The sequence below is a fragment of the Rhincodon typus genome, chromosome 5, assembly GCF_021869965.1.
Source record: "Rhincodon typus isolate 14 chromosome 5, sRhiTyp1.1, whole genome shotgun sequence".
In the NCBI taxonomy this organism is placed as follows: domain Eukaryota; kingdom Metazoa; phylum Chordata; class Chondrichthyes; order Orectolobiformes; family Rhincodontidae; genus Rhincodon; species Rhincodon typus.
The window spans coordinates 50980447-50997786 of NC_063336.1; the positions used below are offsets into that span (position 1 = coordinate 50980447).

General features: G+C 40.7%; 2 protein-coding genes across 2 annotated transcripts in view; both read right to left on the bottom strand.

Moving 5' to 3' along the window:
- LOC125480965 (dermatan-sulfate epimerase-like) overlaps window positions 1-17340 on the bottom strand; it is a 167759-nt gene that overhangs the window by 59464 nt on the left and 90955 nt on the right. The gene's annotated exons all lie outside the window — the stretch shown is intronic.
- The window catches only part of LOC109920175 (dermatan-sulfate epimerase), a 54720-nt gene that overhangs the window by 36759 nt on the left and 621 nt on the right, over window positions 1-17340 (bottom strand). The window lies entirely within an intron of this gene.

The window sequence follows — 17340 nt, forward strand, 5'->3', positions numbered from 1 at the left end:
GTTTATTTTCTCTGTCCTTGTTATTGGTTTAGTCCTCCTTTGCTGGATTCTGAATTTATCCCACTCTTTAAGGCAATCACTGACTTTGGTCTCTTTGTATGCTTTTTTCTTTCAACTTAAGGCCATAAGACTGTCAGACCATCAGACCATAAGACATTGGAGCAAAATTAGGCCATTCAGCCCATCATCTGCTCTGCCATTCGATCCTGGCTGATACATTTCTCAACCCCATTCTGTTGCCTTCACCCTGCAACCCTTGATCCCCTTACCAATCGAGGACATATCTATGTCTGTCTTAAATATACTCAATGCCTTGGCCTTCCCAGCCTTCTGAGGCAATAAGTTCCACAGAGTAACCATTCTCTGGCTGAAGAAATTCCTCTTCATCTCAGTTCTAAAGGGTCGTCCCTTCACTCTGTGAGGCTGTGCCCTCGGGTCCTAGTCACTCCTACTAGTGGAAATATCTCCTCCACATCCACTCTTGTAAACCTCCTCATGACCCCCTACAACGTCAGCACATCCTTCTTTAGATATCAACCTAACACTGCACACAATTTCCAAATGCGGTCTGACTAGAGCTTTTTACAGCCTCAGCAGTACATCTCTGCTTTTGTATTCTAGCCCTCTTGAAATGAATTCTAACATTACATTTGAATTCTTGCATGTTAACTTAAGAGAATCCTGAATGAGAATTCTCAAGTCTTTTTGTGCTTCAGATTTCTGAAGCCTTTCCCTGTTTATAAAATTTTATGCCTCTATTCTTCCTATCAAAGTACACAACCACACACTTTCCCACATTGTTTTCCTCCGTCACTTCTTCGCCTGCTCTCCTAGCCTGTCCAACTCCTTCTGCAGCTCCCACTTCCTCAACAGTACCTGTCCCTCCACATATCTTTGAGTTATCTGCAAACTTAGCAACAATGCCTTCAGATGTTTTGTCCAAATAGTTAATGTATAATGTATTACGGTCCCAACACAGATCTCTTCAGAACTGTACTCATCACTGGCTGCCATCCTGAAAAAGACCCTGCTCTCTGCCTCCTGCCGTTCAGCCAATCCTCTATCCATGCCCGGACCTTGCCTCTAACACCATGGACTCTTATCTTATTTCGTGGCTTCCCATGCGTCACCTTGTCAAAGGCCTTCTGGAAATCCAAACAGATCACGTTCACTGGCTCTCCTTTGTTTAACTTGCTCATTACCTTCTCACAAAACTTTAGCAGGCATGGCCTCCCCTTGGCGAAGCTGTGCTGACACAATCCTATTTTACTGTGCACTTACAAGTACTTCACTATCTCATCCTTAATAATGGACTGTAAAATCTTACCAATGACTGAGGTGAGGCAAGCTGGCCTATCTGTCTTCCTGTCTTCTACAGCTTCCTGACTCCAGTGATTCCTGCAAGATCACCATCAATGCCTCCACAATCTCCTCAGCTATCTCATTCAGAACTCAGGGATGTGGTCTATCCAGTCTAGGTGATTTATCCACCTTCAGGCCTTTCAGCTTCCCAGCACCTTCTCTTGAGTGATGGCCACTACACTCACCTCTGCCCCTGAATTTGTTGAAATTCTGATATACTATTGGTGTCTCCCACTGTGAAAACTGATGCAAAGTACCTATTCAATTCTTCCGCCATTTCTTTGTTCCCCATTAATACTTCTCCAGGCTTATTTCCAGTGGTTCAATGACTACTCTTGCCTCTCTCTTACCTTTTATATATCTTGCAATATTATTTTATATTACTAGCTCGCTTACACTCATTTCTTATCTTCTTCCCTCATGTTGCTTTGGTTGGTTGTCCTTTTCTGGTTTTTAAAGGCTTTCCAATTCTCTGGCTTCTGACTAATCTTCACCACATTGTATGTGTTTTCTTTTGTTTTTATGTTGTCCCCGACTTCCCTTGTCATCCACAGTTGCCTTATCTTCCCGTTAGTATGTTTTTTTCTTCCATGGGATGAATCTCTGCTGTGCCTTCCAAATTACCCCCAGAAACTCCGGCCACTGCTGCTCCCTTGTCTTCCCTGCTAGGCTCCCCTTCCAATCTACACTGGCCAGCAACTCCCTCAGGTCTTTGTAGTCACCTTTACTCAATTGTAATACCGTTATATTTGATTCCAGCTTCTGCCTCTCAAATTGCAGGGTGAATTCTATCATATTATGGTTACTTCACCTTCAGCTCCCTTATCAAGTCTGTTTCATTACACAACACTAAATCCAGAATCGCCTGTTCCCTAGTGGGCTTTACCACAAGCTGTTCCAAAAGACCATCTCATAGACATTCCACAAATTCGTTTTCTTGAGATCCACTACCAACCTGATTTTCCCATCCACCTGCATATTGAAGTCCTCCATCATTATTGTAATAGTGCTTTTTTCACATGCGATTTCTATCTCCTGATTTATTTTCTTCAACACATCTTGACAACTGCTGGAGGTCTATGCAGAAGTCCCATCAGAGTCTTTTTAACCTTTCCAGTTCCTCAACTCTACCCACAGATTCTATATCTTCGCCTCTACATCACTTGTTGCTATCAATTTAATTTCATTTCTTCCTAACAAGGCAACCCCATCCCCTCTGCCCATCTGCTTGTCACTTCGATAGTGCATGTATTGTTGAATATTTAGTTCCCAGCCCTGATCCCTTGTACCCATGACTCTGTGATACCCTCTTTGTACCTAACAATTGCAATCTGTATTACAAGCTTATTCACCCTGTTTCATATACTGCATGCATTTAAGTACATCCCTCTCAGTCCTGTGTTGACGGCCCCCTTTCTCATAATTGTCCCCTCAACTGCTGTGCCTGAAGCTAGATTCCTGACCCTTTCCACATGTTCCGTCATATTATTTGCTTTGGAAACTTTAATAACCTCTGCTGAGCCCTCCTCCCCTTTTTCATAGTTTTCCATGCAATTGAACAGCTCCCAACACACACTATTTAGTTTAAAGTCCTATCCATTGGCCTATTATGCAATTTGCCAGGTCCCAGCATGATTCAGGTGGAGCCCATCCCATTGGAACAGCTCCTTCCTTCCCCCTGTATTGGTGCTAATGTCCCATGAAATCAAGTCCATTTCTCCCACACAAACCTTTGAACCACACGTTTACCTTTTTAATCTTGTTGAGCCTGTGCCAATTAGTTTGTGTCTCAGGTAGCAATCCAGAGATTATTATTGTTTTTGTTTCTGCTTTTTGATTTAGCCCCTGGCTGCTCATATTCCCTCAGCTGAACCTCTTTTCCTCTTTCATCCTATATTGTTAGTGCCTACGTGGATCATGAAAACTGGATCTTTCCCAGATGTGACTTCCTGAACCAGGACACCAGGCAGGCAACTCAGCCTTTGGGACTCTTGATCCTGACTCTCCATCCAGTGTCTATTCTGAGGAAGGGTCCCTCGACCTGAAACATTAACTCTGATTTCTCTCCACAGATGCTGCCAGACCTGCTGACCTTTTACAGCAATTTCTGTTTTTGTTTCTGATTTACAGCATTCGCAGTTCTTTCATTTTTTCTAAAAAGCCCATGTCTATTCCCCTGACAATATATCCCTGATTACAACTAGATTTCTCTTTTCTTCTTTCTCTTGATTGGTTCACTGTACTATGGTGCTATGGTCAGTTTGCCCATCCTCCCTACAGCTCCCACACTCATCCACACTGAAGGCAAGAATCTCAAACCTGTGAGACAAGCTCAAGGGCTGAGGCTACTCTAGCACTACCACCTGCATCCCTTTACCTGCCTCAATTGCAGTCATATCCTCCTGTCCCTGACCACTGACTGAATTTAAGGTAGTTAATCTAAGGGGTGTGACTGCCTCCTGAAACACAGCACTCTCCCCCTCCCTGATGTATCGCAGTGGTTGAAGCTCAGACTCCAGCTCATCAACGCTGAGCTGGAGTTCCTCAAGCAACCTACACTTCCTACAGACGTGGTCACTATGAACCACAATGGGGTCCATCAGCTCCCACATCATGCAGGTAGAGCATATCCCCTGGCCCTGTGTCTTTATTTTGTTTACTTAGTTTGCAATTTGATATTTTTTAAAAATCCTACTTATCTTTGGGTTTATAACCTGTAAATTCTTCCCCATTTACCCCATCTGGTACCCTTCACCAGACCTGAAACATTAACTCTGACCATTTTCTTCACAGATGCTGCCAGACCTGTTGAGCTTCTCCAGCAACTTGTGTTTTTGTTAGCTAATTCTATGCTCATTTCATTGTAATTCTCTTTATTAAGTTAAACACAGCTGTTTCCAACCCAAGTTTCTCACTGTCAAACTGAGCATTAAATTCTATCATGTTATAATCACTACTTACTCGGGGATCTTTTAATCTGTAGTCATTTATTAAACCTGCCTTGTTTCCTATTACCAGATCCAAGATAACCTGCTCCCTCACTGGCTCCATGACATATTGCTTTAGGAAACTATCCCTAATGTACTCCATAAATCCATCGTCATTGCTACCCTCTCCAACCTATTTAACTCAAATCAGCATGAAGATTGATGTGAAACATAGTTATTTCTCTATTCTTTACCAATGTTACACGTATCTAGTTTTTCACACGCAGTAAACTACATCTTGTTTAAGATGTAGTTATTAAACTCTATCCACTAAACCATACTCGACAAAACAGACTTTGCCGATCCTTTCCATCAAAGAGGATAGTGGCAGAAAATGTACCATGATGAGCATTGGTGAGGAGTCATCTTTCAACATAATGGAAATAGTACAAGCCCTTGTTAGCTGCAGCATTCATAATACTGGCATCTGTGGAGATCAAGTGTTTCTTCAGACAGCTTGAAGGGACGTTGCTCAAGCAAACAGTAACTGAAAAAAACTGAGCATTTGAGCCACCCACAGAAGAAATTCTCATGGCAAGAGTCTATAGGACGGTAGCTACAGAAAATATAAAAGCACTTTAAACCAGATATAAGACATAAGTGGTGAGGGGAGCTAGAAAGTCCATAGAAATGAAATGCTACTTACACCTAAACTGTTAGAGATTGCATCAAGTGACAAAAAATCTGTGGGAACCATCCTGAGATTGAGCCAAGCAGCAAACAGACATTGGAATGTCCATTAGCAAAGTTGAAATCCACAGTGGGGAAGAGAATTTTTTTAAAAAATAAATGGTATAGTTTACAGGTTGAGAAAGCTAGAAATAAACAAGTACTTAACAGCTCATCATGATATTGTGAGCACTATCCAGAGGCACAGCTAAAGGAGGAGAAATTAAGGATGCCAGATGCAATTTAAACTGAGGTGGTAGACTAGAGAAACTAGCCATTTGGATACAGAACTGGCTTAAAAATAGAAGACAGAGGGTGCTGGTGGAGGGTTGCTCTTCAGACTAGAGACCTGTGACCAGCGGTCTGCCACAACGATCAGTGCTGGGTCCACTGCTTTTTGTCATTTATATAAATGATTCGGATGTGAACATAGAAAGTATGCTTAGCAAGTTTGCAGATGACACCAAAATTGGAGGTGTAGTGGGCAGCAAAGAAGTTTACCTCAGAGTACAATGGAACCTTGATCAAATGGGTCAATGGGCTGAGGAGTGGCAGATGGAGTTTAATTTAGATAAATGTGAGGTGCTGCATTTTGGAAAGGCAAATCAGGGCAGGACTTAATGGTAAGATCCTGGTGAGTATTGCTGAACAAAGAGACCTTGGAGTGCAGGTTCATACTTCCTTGAAAATGGAGTCACGGGTAGACAGGATAGTAAAGGCGGCTCTTGGTATGCTTGCCTTTATTTGGTCAGTGCATTGAGTGTAGGAATTAGGAGGTCATGTTGTGGCTGTACAGGACATTGGTCAGGCTACTTTTGGAATACCGCATGCAGTTCTGGCCTCCCTGCTATATGAAGGATGTTGTGAAACGTGAAGGGGTTCAGAAAAGATTTGCAAGGATGTTGCCAGGTTTGGAGGGTTTATGCTATTGGGAGAGGCTGAATAACTATTTTCCCTGCAGCATCGAAGGCTGAGGGGTGATATTATAGAGGTTTATAAAATCATGAAGGGCATAGATGGGGTGAATAGCCAATGTCTTTGTCCTGGGGTGGAGGAGTCCAAAACTGGAGGGCATTAGTTTAAGGTGAGAGGAGAAAGATTTTAAAAGGGACCTAAGGGGCAACATTTTCATGCAGAAGGTGGTGCATGCATGGAACGAGCTGCCAGACTAAGTGGGGGAGGCTGGTACAGTAACAACATTTAAAAGAATCCGGATGGCTATATGAATAGGAAGGGTTTAGAGGGATTTGGGCCAAATGCTGGCAAATGGGACTAGATAAATTTAGGATATCTGGTCAGCATGGACAAGTTGGACCAAAGGGTCTACTTCCAAGCTGTACAATTCTATGACTCTGTAACATTCCCAGGTCATAAAGCCAGAATAAAAATGATAAGGATGCAAATTACAAGTCTAAGCCAACAACGTCTAATGGTGAAAGAAAGTTAGGAGAATATTGAGGTTGCAGAAAAGGCAGGAGATCTTTTAGTTAAACTGTGGTATATCCAGAAAACATTTATTCAAACTGCAGATGATAGGAATCATCCAGAAAAAATAATGCGAGGCAATGAAGATTATCAGCAGAGTCATAGATAATGTGCAGCATCCAGAGAAATCTGTTGAAGAAATAGGATTTGCATTCCATAGCTGTGAAGACCAGGATTCATTCTATAAAGCCATTAAGGAAATGGGAAATATTTATTAATCCACAGACAGTGGGATTCACTCAATAAAGCCACTAAGGGAATAGGAACATTTTATTAAGACTGTTATTAGTGAGATTTCTCTGCAGAAACTGTGAAAAATTTTAGTCACAAAAGCTAGAATCTTCCATTTAATTGCACAGGGCGACACGGTGGCACAGTGGTTAGCACTGCTGCCTCACAGCACCAGGGACCTGGGTTCGATTCCAGCCTCGGGCGACTGTCTGTGTGGAGTTTGCACATTCTCCCCGTGTCTGTGTGGGTTTCCTCCCACAGTCCAAAGATGTGCAGGTTAGGTAGATTGGCCATGCTAAATTGCCCGTAGTGTTCAGGGAGGTAGAGGGTGTATATTAGGTGGGTCATAGGGGGATGGATCTGGGTGGGATGCTCTGAGGTTCGGTGTGGACTTGTTGGGCCGAAGGGCCTGTTCCCACACTGTAGGGATTCTAATTCCAGCGCAACTGTATAAAGTCACAGCATTGCTTTGTTACTCAACTAAAAGGCTCTAAAGGAAAACAAATAATCACATTAGGAAGGAATGGCAGTCAAAATAATATTGTCAAGAAGATTTAACTTCACAGGTAGATCACACAGAAAACAGAATTATACATCTTGGAGAAAACGATTCTCAAGATAGAGTTACTTCTAAACCAGACATTAAATCAGACAGCAAACAAATAAATACACTTTTGTAATTCACCAGGTCTCACAGCATCTGTGGATAGAAAAATAGATTTAGTATTTTGAATCTAAATGTGATTCTTCTTCAGAATTGTTTCAATTAAAGGTTGCAAGGTGCTGATGGAGAAGCATTGGACAGTTACTGCAATTCATCTTGTAGATGGTACGCACTGCTTCCACTGTGCATTGAATAGTGAAGGCGATACACAGAATGCCAATCAAACAGGCTGATTGGTGCTGTTTGGTGTTAAGTTTTATAAATATTGTTGGAGTTATATTGTTAAACTGGCAAGTTGAGAGTATTCTATTGCACCCTGACTTGTGTCTTGAAAACAGCATTGGGAAGACAGAAGGCAGGATACTTGCCACAGAATTCCTTGCCTCTGACCTGCTGTTGCAGCCACTGTAATTATTTGACTGGCCCAATTCAGGCTCTGGTGATATAATGGTAATCTCCAGAATGTTAATACTGGAGGAATTCAGTGATAGTACAGCCATTGAATGTCAAGGAGAAATGGTTAGATTCCTTCCTTTTGGAGATGTTCATTGTCTGGTACTTGTGTGGGGTGAATGGTACTTGCCAATTAGCAGCACAAGCCTGGATATTGTTCAGGTCTTGCTTCATATGGAGACAGAGTGCTTCAGTGTCTCCACTGTTACAAATGAACATTCACACTTCTGACCTTATGTTAGCGGGGTGATCATTGATAGTAGCAGCTGAAAATGATTGGGCTTAAAACACTACACCGAGGAACTAAGGACTCTTGTGGTTCAGTGGTAGGTGGTAGCTGGTAGTGTTCAGGTCCCACCTGCGCCAAATGTGTGTAATTTGGTTGGGTTAATCAAATTGGAAAGGGGAGCTATGACAATGAATTCATAGAGTGCATTAGGGATTGTTTCCTAGAGCAATGTGTCATGGAGCCAACCAGGGAGCAAGCTATCTTGGATCTGGTAAAGGGTAATGTGGCTAATTTAATAAGTGACGTCAGACTAAAAGATCCCCAAGGGAGTAGTGATTATAACATGATAGAATTTAACATTCAGTTCAAGGCAGGTAATGGACTATGATGTGGAAAAATGTGAGTTTATCGACTTTGGTAGGAGAAAGAGGTGTGTAGAGTACTTCTTAAATGACAAGAGGTTTGAAAATGTAGATGTGCAAAGAGCCCTAGTCCTCCTTATCGACAAGGCACTGAAAACTGACATGCAGGTGCAGCAAGCTTTAGGAAAGCCAATGGAATGTTAGCCTTTATTTTCGGAGGATTTTAATGGTGAGGCAGGCTCAACAGCCTACTCCTGCTCCTATGTCTCTATGCTCCTAAGTGAACTTGTTGCTTTCCTGAAATAAACTACAATCTTATTTCAATCAAGGGCCTTTTCTTGTTAGAATACCAAATGGTCTTCCTTTATCACACTTGACAAAGCAGGTCCTGTAACTCCCCAACAGGATGGAGGATGATGGCAATAAATCGATCAGATGGTCCAATACCATGAGGGGCTGTGATGAGGATTCGTCTTATATCAAAGTCTTCATCCCCAAAACTAATCGCCAAAAAACTTTTCTGCAACTTCTCCAATGCTTCCTGAAGTGTGGTGCCCAGAATCCAGTGCAATAGTCCAGATGTGGCCAAACCAGTGTTTTGTAATGGATAACCACAACTTCTTTGCTTTGGGACTCCAAAGACTATAAGATATAGGAACAGAATGAGGCCATTTGACACATTGAATGGCGTGGAAGACTCAATCATGCCTGATACGTTTCTGAACCCCATTCTCCTGCCTTCTTCCTGTAATTCTCTGACTATTTGTAAAATACAACCTCCCCTACCACCTTCAAAGAATTGTGTACATATACACCCAGGCCCCTCTGCTTCTGCACCTTCTGTAGAATCATATCCTTTAATTTATATTGTCTCTCCTTGCTCTTTCCTACCAAATGCGTCACTTCAAACTTATTTCCAGTAAATTCCGTCTGTCTCATGTCTGCTCAGTGAAACCACTGAAGTTCTCATGAAGTCAATCACTATCATCCTCACAATTCATAGTGCTTTCAGGTTTGTATCACCCACAAATTATGAAATGGTACCTGCTCACACAGAGTCTAGATCATTAATACAGATTTTTTTTAAAAAATCACAATACTGACCTGGGGAACTTCACTATATGTCATCCTCCAGTCCATAAAGGAACTATTCACCACTTTTCTGTTTCCTATTATTCACTGAACTTTAACCCCATGCTGCCACCTTCCCTTTTATTTCATGAACTTCAACTGTAGAAAAGCCTGTCTGATGTCTTTTTTATAAAAAGGTAAAGCAACATGACAGTATGAAACCTGTTTCATGTCAAATGAGATTAATATATTATAAACCTTTATCACAATGGTCTGACCTTATTCACTGGTACATTATTGAAGGCATTCTGGAAATCTAGACATATTAAATCTTTTACACTGCATTTGTATACTGTCTTCATTATATCTTCAAAGAATTCAACAAAGGTTGGTCAAGCATTTCTTTAGCTTTTGACATCTGTTATCATATGTTTGATTTCTAGATACTGTTTCATTTTGTACCCCTTTAATAAAGATTGCATTATTTTCCTCCTAGAAATGTTAAACTGCCTATGGTTTTCTAGACACAGTATTTTCCTTTATAAATATATTGAAAATGTTAGTTACTGTCAATCTTATGGCACTACAGATTAATCTGAATAAATATTATTAAATACACATAATAGTGCTTCTGCTATCTCTTCTCTCATTCATTTATTCATATGTGCTCTGCCCAAAGGCAGGTCCTTGGCTCATTATCTGTTGTTGCTTCATCCATCCTGTCTTTCTTGGCAGTTTTTTTTAAACCAGTGGTGGTTTGCCCTTAACTTTCACAAGGCCAGGGCAAGAATGCATGTACCAAGTCTACCTCAGCTACAGCAGGAATCACAGCCACATCGTTAGTGTTATTCTAAACCACATGCTAGCCATTCAGCCAACTGAACTAACTGGTCATACTATCTCTACTGCAGAACTGAAAATAGTTTGTAGTGTTGCGGAGCTTGTGGGTGGGGAGCCATGGAGCAATTTTAAATGTTCTTTCTCTGTCACAAAATGATTCATAATTTTCCTGTGGGAAAGGTTGGTGGCATTTGTATATTTCTCTTTAACCACACATCCTACTCATGTCATTTCATGTTGAATATAATAATGCAGAAAGCAAAGTGGACAATGACTTGCAGCACAAGTATTAATAACTTAATCATATTCCTGGTGGATAGGAGTCAGGGAATGCTTTGTGCCACAGTACAATAAAGTAAAAATATTCGTATACTCACACACTAAAATTATCACAAAGCATTTCAGTTTTAAATGACTTTAAAACTTTAGTCCACAAAAAGACTGGTACTGCAATTATGTAACACACACTGACTTTGGTATTGGAACTCTTTAGTTTACTTTCTAGGTACGTATCCTAAAAGCTACAATTACTATAATGACAGAGACACAGTGTGTGTTTTATTCTTATATATTATTGCAGACAGGTAATCATCGTCATTTGTAGCAAATGCTGAGGATATGAATAAAGCACCTTGTTCATAGAAGTGAAAGTCTCTAAGCACAAGAATCTGGGCAACCCAAAACAAGATAGCTGTCTTGGAAGACTTATATTACTGATTCAAAATCTACAATAACATTTTTCCAGCACATATGAGATTATTACACAGCTCAATGTCTTCGCATTGTATCATATCTCATGTTAAATTCTGTTCAAATTAAAGACATGTTGCCATTTGAACTTCCTCATCCTGTGTAAGTTTTGACCCACTACTTCAGCAATAAGCAACCTTTTCAATGGAAAGGAAATTAGATGAAATGCTGGATAGGGCTTCCAATAATACAGAGTCAGGCAAATGGTGAGGAGATAGATGGTATCAGCAGCATTCAAACCAAAAACATGTTTTGAGATGATGTCAATTGGCTGCATGTAGACAAGGAAGTAAGGCTCGTGAAATCTCTCAAGGATACTTTTTTAAATTTAAGTAACGTTCCTCTCAGGAGCATACCCCAAAAAATGAACATGAGATGGAGAGAAAAATCAAAGAAGAAGGAAAAAAAACTAACTTTTGTAAAGTAAGGCTCCTTGGTGGATTCTTTATCTGATGGTGCAGAATCAAGAGGGGATGCTATTATGTGAGAAAGCGATTTAATCACAGCCAGAGCGAAGAATGGAACCAAGTGCAGACAGTTCTGTTGAACTGGGCAACAAACAACAGGTGCTGAAGGATAGTGTACTGTTGACTATTCAGGAAGAAGGGTAATGGAGGATCAGAAATGATAACGTACCACGTTTTCAATCACCAAAAATGCTATTTGTAATTTTGGATAAGGAAGGAAACCTGATTAAGGAGATTGAAGTTGGAATTTTGGGACAGACAGACACAGATTTACAAAGCAACGGCCTTTTCAAGAACCTTAAAGAATGAATGTAAGTTATGGATGAGCTCGATAGATAGCATAACTGGGCTCAAGGAAAAGCATTTCTTGAGAGGGAATTGTCATGATACAAGAAGAGAGAGCGCCAAAAATGATTTTGTAACACGAGTCCCTGACTCTGCTGGAAGCAGAAAATATACTTTTTGACAGGTCTTGAAGAGCTTCTTTAATGGGTCAACATATTCTCTGCACACAAAATATATTACTTTTTCTAAAAATTTTCACAGGTTAATTGGAAATTGTATGCCTATAGATAATAAAATTCGGGAGTGACAATGCCAGAAACGGATGATAAAGCAAAAGTGTAATTGTTACTTAATTAATCCCTCTATAAATGTAACTGAGATTAGAATAGTTAGGTGGCTATTTCTGACCAGCGCAGACCACTTTTTTCTGTGCTGGAGACCTCTGGTTGTTACTCTCAGTTAGTTGTACATGACCTTGCACTATGAAAAGTTAGTTTTTTTTTCCGTCTTCTTTGATTTTTCTCTCCATCTCATGTCCATTTTTTGGAGTATGCTCCTGAGAGGAACCTTACTTAAATTTTAAAAAGTATCCTTGAGAGATTTCACTAGCTAATATTAAATATTTTTGCATTTCTTTTTAAGTTCACCATTATCTTGTTTTCTGAAAATTAAGCATGGCTTCACTAATATCAATCACCATACTCAAATTAACTCCAGTATAAATTGTAGGAAGAATTTATTATTCTCAGATGTTACTTTCAGCAGCATCTAAATTACATTCTGAAAGCCTCAGTAATCTCTGGCATACAAACATGTTGGGTACACATATCAGAGCAACAGCTGATCATGACACCACAGTGATTCCATCTTTGAATTTCTTCTAACTTATTTCTACAGGAAGCTTGATTTTTTTTCTGTTAAACAAAAACTTGCCTGAAATTGAAGTTTAGAGGATGAACAATTAATTTTCAGATTGCCAGCAGATCTTTGGAAATGATAGTATATCGAGGGGTTCATTGTTTATTAAAATATTTGTAGCTCACACATGGAACACTAAATCAAAAACTGATGTTATGATTGTAAAGATCAAATCTCAAAAATCTGGTTCATTTTCTGTCCAGTACAAACTAGACTCCAAATTTCTATTTTATATGTTTTCTGTTTAACTTAAAACAGTGTTTCCAGTGATATGTTGGAAGTGAGAAAACTTCTAAAAATTAGAAAAAAAAAATCAGTTTTGATAGACATATTGTATCATGCAATAAGTGATGTACAATTTTTAAATTTATATTTTCAAAGTCTTCTGGTGTCAAACCTCAAGCAAAGACATCATCCAAAAGATAATTCACAGGATTCAAAAAGTAATTTGCCATTATATGCTTTTCTTAGGTTTGACATATTGTTAATAATACAGCATTCATTCTCTAGTGAGCTGAAGTATCACATTTCTTTAAACCAGACAGGTTTAAACTGGTTCGATTGGCAATTGGAAGGGTACATTCCTGAGGTCACCCTATTCCCATTCATCATAATTTCTGGAATGTTGTTTACTGTTGACAGATTCATGTCCATCTTTCACACAACTCAATGTCTCAAGTTTCGGTTAGGTTTCTGTCCTTGTTGTAATACTGAAAGCACCTTTATCCAACTCACAAATGACATCCTATGATTTTCAAAAAGTTTCTCTTCCAACATTCAATTAAAAGGATTGCTGTGGCGTTTTTCCCCATTCCTATTAATCTAGTCATGGTCAGAACAACAACAATTATGGTTGATCTCCACATTGCTGAACCATTACCTCTGGTGTCTCAGAAGGATCTACTCTTTAGGCCACCTTGCTCCCATTCCACATCTACATGCTTCCAACCAAGCTAACACCTACTATCAGGTACTAAATGCACATTGATGACTCTCTGCTTTACCACACTGCCAATGCTATCAATTCCTTCACTGCCTCTAACCTGATACACTGCTGACCTAACATGAGCAGAGTGATACTACAAAGATAAAAAACACTTCAATTTAAGTGTTACTATTACTGGAGAAAGGGGAAGAGGCTCTTTTGGGATGGATTCCAGTTAAACTAGACTGGTTCTTGAGTATTGACAAAGGAATAACTAGAGAAGTAGAATGGGCTATAATGCAGTCCAGCATAATGAGGGGTGGTAAGGGAATGCAGGGGAAAAAGTCTATTTAAAAGCAGTAAGATTTCAAGGCTATGAAGCAGAGTGATAATCTGGATAAACTAAGCCAAATAGGGCAGGAAGGAACACAGTTTAACAATTTTAGAGACTTTAGGGTGACATCAGAAAAAAAAATGAAAAAAAAAACTAAATGTGCAAAGCATTCACAACAGAATAGATTGGTTGAGGTGACAGCGACTACTGGCTAACAGCACGAAGCCCATACAAACTTTGAGCTACTGAATACTCTCCACTGGATGGAGTCATGCCTAGCACAAAGGAAGATGGCTGCATTTCTTGGAAACCAACCATATTAGTCCCAGGGTATCTCTGCAGAAGTTCTTCCAGGTAGAGTCCTCGACCTAACAAACTTCAGCTGCTTCACCAAAAATCTTCCCTCCATCAATAACATCAGAAGCGTGAGGGTTCACTGATGATTGCAGTGTGGATTTGCTCCTGTGCAGATACTGCAGCAAAACACGCTCGTTTGCAGCAAGATGTTTTTCGTTTGCCATCCTTCAGCTACTTTGATCAACTCAATGTGATATCATGAAATTGGAGACTGCAAAGGCTATGGGTCCTGCCAATATTCCAGCAATCGTACAGTCAACTTGTGCTCCAGAATTTGCCATAACCCTCGCCAAGCCATTCCAGTACAGTTACAGCATTGGCATCTGACTGACAATATAGAAAATTGCCCAGGTATGTCCTGTACACAAAAAAGCAGGATAAATCCAACCCAGACAATTACCGCCCCATCAGTCTACTCACAATTGTTGGCAAAGTGATGGAAGTTGTCATCAACAGTGCTATCAATCTAGCATCTGCTCAGCAATGACCTGCTGACTGACACCCAGTTTGGATTCAAATCACAGCTTTGGTTCAAGCATTGACTAAAGAATTGAATTCCTCAGGTGAGGTGAGAGTGACAGCCCTTAACATGAAGGCCACATTGAACCCTAGCAAACTGGAACCAGTGAGAATCAGGAGGTACAAAAACGGAAGTTTCTGGAAAAGCTCAACAGGTCTGGCAGCATCTGTGAAGAAAATATCAGAGTTAACGTTTCAGATCAGAAGAAGGATCACCGGACCCGAAACGTTAACTCTGATTTTTTTCGCCATAGATGCTGCCAGACCTGCTGAGCTTTTCCAGCAACTTCTGTTTTTGTTCCTGATTTACAGCATCTGCAGTTCTTTCGGTTTTTATTTGAATCGGCAAGCAAACTGGTTTGGAATCATCCACTGATTGAAATCATGGACTGTAGCAGTTTAAGGCAGCAGCTCACCACAAACTTCTCCAGAACAGCCAGGGACGTAGAATAAAGGCTGCTCCAACCAGAGTCACCCACATCCCATGAGCGAATAAAAAGAAAATAGGCTTTCGTCACTAAATGACAAGTGCCATTCATTCCATACATGTGACAGACAATAAACATCCCCAACAAGACAGAATCTCATAATCTCCCTGTGACCATCTTGGCATTGCCATCACTGAACCCCCACCAACAAGGTGCAGGGAGTTACTGTCCACCAAAAACTTATTAACTGGAAGTGCCATGTGGCTGCAAAATAGGACAGATGCTAGCAATTTTGTGGCGACCTGGCTTCCCAAACCTGTCCACCATCTAGAAGGCATAAATCAGGATTGTGACAGAATATTTGTCTGAACAAGTGAGGCTCCAACAACGCTCAAAAACTCATCGCCATCCAGCACAAAGCAGCCCACCAGATTAACACTCCATCATCACTTTTGCCCTCACTTCTCTACACCACCAGCACATAATGGCAGCTGTGTGTATCATCTATGAGATGTACTGCAGCAACTCATCAAGGCTCATTCTGAAATCATGACTGCTACCACTTAGAAAGACAACAGCAGACCCATGGGAACATCACCCAACTGCCAGTTCCTCTCCAAACCACACACCACCCTGACTTGAAATTAAATCACTATATCTCTTCCTAACTGTACTGAGAATGTGCTTCCACCACATTGGCAGCAGCAGTTAAAAATGTGGATCTCCATCCCCTTCTTAAGGGCAATTATAGATTGGCAACAAATGCAAGCTTTGCCAGAGACATGCATATCCCACAATCTTTTTTTTAATGAATAATACATGTAGAAATATATGGGATTTAGAAAGTATGTGCCGGAAAAACTCTGCAGTTCTAATAACACCTGTGGAGAGAGGAACAGAGTTAATGTTTCTTGTTGAAAATTACGTTTCTTCAGAACTAGACACACAAATGGGTTTGATTGAAAGGTCATTACGGAGGTGACATTGTGGATTGATTATACTGGACATGCTAGGATATTCAACTTTTATAAGAGGCAAACAAAATGGAAAAAGGAAAAAGAAGCATTTTTGTACTGTTCACTGGAGGGAATCAAGCAGTTCCTTCTGCAAATTGAATCCAGATTTGTGAGGTGATAACGTTTTCCATGATTTGGGAAAAACTTGAAGCTGCAAGTGCTTTAGTAACGGTAAAGGATCGCTCCCATGCAGAATAACGTGAAGATCGCTGGTTTGAATATTCGTGGACAGCAGTATGTACTGGCTCACTGTTGTTTGCCATATTATTGTGACACGCTTTTCTTTGTACTACGAATGATTACAGGCTAGTGGAGTGTCAGCAGAAATCCAATGGGCCGAGTGGCCACCTTCTGTCATGTAAATGTCTATTATTTAATAGAAATAAAGCAAATCAAGATTTTAAAAAAAGATATTAGCGCCAAACATTTCATTTCGTATTGTTATAGTAACTGTGAAACGTCTCGGCGGGAATGAATAGAAATTGGGTGATTAAACAGTTAAGGAACATATTTCATCAAAGCCGGACACAGCACTTCTGGCAGCTTATAGTAACTCCATCCAAAAGAGAAACAAACGAGGTTTCAAGTTTCCACGAAAGGACAGCAGATTCCCATTTCCTACGCCCTGTCCCTGCCTGGCACTCAGTAGAAAGCATGGGTAACAAATCTTTGCCCGTTTTGCCCTCTCGGACTGTTGCTGCTGCCTCCTCAATGAGCATTCCAGCTTTGGCTGGCTCCCATCACAGCGAAAGCATGGGGCACAGAAATCCACCCCGTAAGGGACCAGGGAAGACACAGCGCCAGGTTTACAAAGTCAGAGCCCGGGGAGCGACTCCCCCCGGGGGGACGCCTGAGCTCCTCTGGATAAAAAAAAAAGGACCCCAAAAAAACCCCCACAGCCGGGGCAAAGACTCCCCCCCTCAAACTGGCCAAGGAGGTGGTTAGTAATGGTCAGGCTGGAAGGAACAAAACAAAAAGTCTTGGGGGG